Genomic DNA, 6,112 nt, shown 5'->3' on the forward strand with positions numbered 1-6,112 from the left:
AACCTTGATATACAAAAGTTAACTCAAAATGGATCACAGGCCTAAATATAAAAATGCAAAATTATAAAACTTCTAGAAAGAACAGAATATTTTTGTAATCTGGATTAGGCAATGATTTATTAAATATGACATTAAAAGCAAAACCATGAAAGAAAAAATTGACAATGTTTGTTTACTGTCGCCAAATTTTAAAATGTCTGGTCTTCAAAAGACAGTGTTACTAAAATGGAAAGACAATCTGCACAGTGGGAGAAAATATTTGCAAAGAACATATATAATAAAGCTCGTATTTAGAATATGAAACAAACCCAATGAACTCAACGAAACCGAACAACTCAATGGAAAATGGGCAAGATTTCAACAGACGCTTCACCAAAAAAATGTAGATAATAATCAAGCACATGAAAAAAAAGCTCAATATCATTAATCATTAGGGATATTTAAATCAAAAAACCATAACAAGATACCATTTCACACCCACTAAAATGACTATAATAAAAATGATGTACAGTAACAAGTATTGGGAAGGCAATGGAGAAATGAGAACCTTCACACATTGCCAGTGGGAATATAAAAGGTACAGCCCCTTTGGAAAACAATTTGGCAGTTTCTTTAAAAGCTAGTGTTATATACCCTGAGAAATGTGCCCAAGATAAATGACAGACATGTGCACAAATAATTATAGCAGCTTTATTTGTTATAGCCATAAAACTCAAAACAACCCAATGAATGGTAAATTAATAAAGTGTAGCACATTCATACAATGAAATATTACTCAGCAACAAAAAAAAATGAACTACTGATACCCACAACAGCATAGATAAGTTTCAAAATAATTATGCTGAATGAAAGAAGCCAGAAAACAACAAAGAGTAGATACTGTTTCATTCCATTTATATGAAATTCTAGGAAATGCAAAGTAACATATAATGACAAAAGCAGAGGGGCAGGAAGAAGGAATTACAAAAGGGTAGAGGGAAACTTTTTGGGATGATGGTTAAGTTCATCATCTTGATTGTGGTGATGATTTCACAGGTATATACATAGATTGAAACTTTTCAAATTGCACACTTTAAATTTGCCCAGTTTATTGTATGTCAGTTATATCTCAATAAAGCTGTAAAACAGCAACAACAAAGAGATGACTAGACAAGCATCTTACGGTGGTGGAAATTTCATATCAGAGACTTACTGAATCTTCTCTGAAGTCATTGTCCACTGACAGTTGTCTGCCGGTTGCAGGCTACCATCTGCATAGAATGTGTAATCTGCTGGGCTTCAAAAGCACACATTGAGGCAGATGGCCAACAGCTGACAATTCACTTAATTTATCCTTTGAAATACTTACATACTTGAAAAAGGATCGACTTTGAATTAAATCCTCACAGAAAATTTTACGACAGCATGGGATGCCCTTCAATAAGCCATCTTTCTAGCTTCATAAATTTGCTTGTGTCCTTCTGGCAAATTTGCTTCCCACTCAACCTGGCTTTGTTATCTTGTCAAGCCAGACAAAAATTCACCTCCTGTGTAAAGCCCTCTCTGATCGTCTGCCTTTTTAATTTTTTTTTAATTTTATTTTATTTTTAGATGGAGTCTCACTCTGTCACCCAGGCTGGAGTGCAGTGGCATGATCTGGCTCACTGCAACCTCCGCCTCCCTGGTTGAAGTGACCCTCCTGTTTCAGCCTCCTGAGTAGCTGGGATTACTGGCGCCCCCCCCCACCCCCCACAACCAGCTTACTTTTTATATTTTCAGTAGAAACGTAGTTTCACCATGTTGACCAGACTGATCTCAAACTCCTGACCACGAGTAATTAACTCACCTTGGCCTCACAAAGTGCTAGGATTAACAGGCGTGTGCCACCTCGCCAGGTCTCATCTGCCTTTTAGCACCATATAGAGGTGTGAGTGACCACCTGGTTTATATGACCAGCATGTAGGGGCTGTAATATGGTCCCCCAGCCTCACCTCCCTACCCCCATTATAATTTTTTCTTAAAGAAAATAAGCTTGCCACTTAGAATTTAAACTTTACAATGAAGACAAATGGATCTAGAGAATAAATGTAGACACTTGAAACAGTCACAAGGATCTCCAAACCAGACTATAACCTGACTGAGAATATTAGCATATCAGAGGCAGAAAGAAAGGGTATACTAAGAAGGGAAGAGAATCATCAGGGGACACTTACTGTCCAGGAAAGAAAGAACCCCTGTGTACACCTTGATGCTCTGTTTGAAGCTATCAAATCATTTTAAATTTAGAATCCACTAATTAATTCCTCTTGCTCTAGATGCAAGTTTCAAAAACAACATTTTGGCTGTCATTTGGCTCTCAAATATGGCACATATACCAAGAGATACTTGGCTGCGATCACAAAAGAGAATCTAGTTATCTAAGATGTTAAAATTGTCATCATAAATTAATCATTTGTTATTCTGCATTTATATAGTAGTCCTGTGATTTATCAGTTTAACAAACAGACTTGGCTGGGTGCAGTGGCTCATTCCTATAGTCTCAGCCCTTCAGGAGTGGGGTGGAGTGGGGTGGGATGGGAGGATTGCTTGAAGTCAGGAGTTTGAGACCAGCCTGGGCAATATCGCAAGACTCTGTATTTGCACAAAATAATTTTTTAAAAGTAGCCAGAAATGGTGCTGCACAACTGTGGTCTCAGCTACTTGGGAGGCCAAGGCAAGAGGATCCCTTAAACCCAGGAGTTGGAGGCTGCAGGGAGCTATGATTGATAGAATCACTGCACTCCAGCCTAGGCAACACAGTGAGACTCCATCTCTAAAAAATAAAAGAAACAGACTTAACAAGTTAAAGACAAGATTTTGACATATTTTCCAAGATAATGCCACCTTATGTGGTCTGTTAGGGGAACTCAGCTTTCCTTAGAGAGAGAGAGACAGACAGACAGACACACACACACAGAGAGAGAGAGAGGTCCACAGCTCACCTTTCTGCTATAGCACTTATTCCATACTCCAGTTATTGAAGCATGTTATAGAACTATAGATTCTGAGCTATCTGAGGGTAGTTTTGTATCCAGTTTGTGCTGGCCTCCACCCTCATTGCTCAATAAATAACACTGAACTAAATTGAATTTGAATAATGTGCAGAGCTCCTTTCTTATGGTTTTCAGTTGATTGAGAATCATGCCAAAGACACCACTCCCCAACTATAACCTGTAATACTAACACTCATTAAACCTCTAACACTATAGCTAAAGTTGCTATATTTTTTAAAGTATGCTAAACTGAGGAACTGATTTTTAAATGAAGGGTGAAGTAGCACTAACCTCAGTCAATTGCCGCAACTGTTTCATTTGGGAATTGTGAAATGTTTAGAAAACATTTCAAGACTTATCATTACATCAACAAAGATGAACGTAGATGTGGTTTGTCAGATGAGTAACTATGAAGGAAACCATGAACGTTTGCTGTCTATTTTCACAATTAAACCACAATTTAGAGGATCGAATTCTAACCCTACAAACTTTTTTTAACCAATGGTAGTGAAAAAAAATCATACTTTTGTGATAAGGAGTCATTATTTTAAATTCTGCAGGATAAATGCTTCTTTCCAGGTGAAAAGAATTCACCCAGTGTATGTAAGTGATTAAGGAGTCTTGGACTTATAAACACACATTCAGGTTAATTTTTTTGTTCCAAGCTTTAAATAAAATTTTGAAGTATTTTATAAAATAATTAACATCCCATAGATATACATTTTTAAAAAAGCAATTATGCCTATAAAAGTAATTTGTATTAAGTAATAAAATTTTCACCTTATAAAAAATCAAACTGAATAATTTTTGCTTAATTATTTCTTAGGTGCAGTAATCTATTATGGGTTTCTTAGAAGACATGTAATTTAAGCACTGTTTACTGAACATCGCTATGTTTTCTGACATAAACAGTGGATAGTGTTATGAAAAAATAAAATTAAGTGTCGGTGAATACGCTAAATTTCATAGTTCCCAAATATAGCTATCCTGAACATAGAATACAGATCCAATGATTATTTAGTTTTATATTTAGTGCTCTTTTAATCCAAATTCCACTTTAATACATAGGAAACTAACTGAGGCCTAGAGAAATAAAGTAACTTTTTATAGGCTCCAGTTAGCTCAGACCGGAACCACTATTGCCTAGTAGTTTGATTTATGAGTGCTACCTTCCCATGAAATAAAAAGCTAAAAATGCTGTGATGTAGACATGTTTATTTCTAAAAAGGCTGCAGCACAGTCAATCTCTTCTCCTAAAGTCGTACGTGTGACAAATTTTATCCTACTGCTGCTGCATGAAGAAAACTAAGCCTGATCTGTTCGGTCTTCCAGGTCAAAGCAAAGGAAAGGATTGAATTTAGTAGCTTGTCGTGCACAGCCTCATCCAGCAATCAGGCATGACTCCAGCTCTGCAGGGAAAGAGAGGTAGCCTAGGAAGAAGGAATCGCCACCAGCCCCACCCTGCGATCTGTACCGAAGAGAAATACCCCTAAAAAGAAGAGGTGTAAGAGAAGGCAGCGCGTGCTTTCGTCTGCCGCCCTTCCCGATCCCTCATCTTCCATGATGGTCTCTGATGCTTCCATCCTGGTACAGCCTTCTGAGTCCCGTGTTCCTCTCTCCTTCGGCCCAACCTAACAGACGCAGCCTGCAATCTCACCTCCACCAACACAGCAGTGCCTACGCCTCAAGCAAGGCTCTTAGAGACCGAGCTTCCCAAGCTTCAACCTCTCCAGGGGCACACCTTCAACACTGCCCCTTCCCTACCCTTCTCCAAGCAGCAGCCAGTCGGCGCCAACCCTCTCCGGCGTCGGGTCTCCAGCCCCGGGCCCAGCCCTGGGCGCGGTCCTCCTGCCCAGCGCGCCGCGCGGGGCCACCCCCATCGCGGTCCTCAGCCCCCCGGACTCCAGCCGCCGGAGCTGGCCAGGCTCTCACCTCATCCAGGGTGCGGCCGCTGCGGCTGCTTCTTCCTCCTCAGCCGCTGCTGCCCAGCTCCCAGCTGGCACCGGGCGCCGTCTTTCCCGGCTCGGGGTCTGCCGTGGAGGCGGAGGGGCTCGCGCCGCGTCCCCGGACCTGTAAGGCGCGCGGTGAGCCCGGCGGGAACGACAGCAGCAGCCAACGTCGTCGCATCGGCGGCGGCAGCAGGACCCCCTGTAGGTGCTCTTCATGGATTTCCTGGGCCTGGCCACCCACGTCCTAGCTACGGTCCCTGCTTGTTTCCCTAGAGCCTTCCGGGAGTGCCGGGGCGCATCCTCTGGGCCCGGCTGAGCATCCCCGTCAGTTCCCCGGGCCTCCTCCGCGGCTGCCTCTGCCACCTGCTCCGCCCAGATTCCTTTGGTCCCTCTCCCGCAGACATGCTCAGCTGCCCTTCATCCTCTGTCGTCTCCGCATTCTCTCTCCACCCACTGCCACATTCCCAGACCCCACTCCGTTTCTTCCTTTCTATCCGCTCCAATGTTACCTTCCCTCTACTTCCAACCTCAAAGAAGTTTCTCTTTTTCTTTCTGTCTCTCTCAATATTTTCCCCGATTTCATCCTCCTGCCACGCCCCACATCAGTCATCCTTTTAAAATTTATCCAGTTTTTCCTCTATTAGTTCCCCAGAATCACTACTGCAGGTTGTCAAGTAGCCCCTTTCCCTCCACTCCATTTCTCTCTCTTTCCCAAAATAGTTTCCTTTCAATTTTTCCTTTAGTTTTTCAATTGTAAAAACTTTCTCCTGAGCAGCCTAAATTTTCCTTTCAGTTGAGACTGTCCGATTGCACGAAGTTCACAGCAAAGCCTATATAGCTTGGTATCCACCATAAACCAAGAAAGTGTTTTAACCTTTTTTTTAAGATTATAGGTTAAATAAATTATCCATTAAATATTCACTCTGAAAATTCATTTCTTATATCTTACATATGTCTTTGAAGAACAGAGACTAGTTTGCTTTTGCATCCAGCAAAGCAAAAGGCTTCTGCAACACTATTGCACATAGCGTAAAGCCAGCAGGGGAGGGGGAGCAAGGTTTAACTTTGTACTTGGGCACTGTGGATCTCAAGATTCATAGGCAAAAGCTATGAGTTAATTGACTCAATGTGAACAAAACTGATTTAATCCCA

At 41.5% G+C, this 6,112-nt stretch overlaps 1 long non-coding RNA gene across 1 annotated transcript; it reads right to left on the reverse strand.

Moving 5' to 3' along the window:
- Positions 1-3,751: 3,751 nt before the first annotated feature.
- Positions 3,752-5,380, reverse strand: LOC108297875. Its single transcript, XR_001822368.2, has 2 exons — positions 4,944-5,380; positions 3,752-4,420 (listed from the first exon to the last, which is right to left on the reverse strand). It is a non-coding gene; the product is annotated as an uncharacterized LOC108297875 (long non-coding RNA).
- Between the last annotated feature and the right edge of the window lie 732 nt (positions 5,381-6,112).

This window comes from Cebus imitator, unplaced genomic scaffold (assembly GCF_001604975.1).
Source record: "Cebus imitator isolate Cc_AM_T3 unplaced genomic scaffold, Cebus_imitator-1.0 Scaffold852, whole genome shotgun sequence".
NCBI classification, from domain to species: Eukaryota; Metazoa; Chordata; class Mammalia; order Primates; family Cebidae; genus Cebus; species Cebus imitator.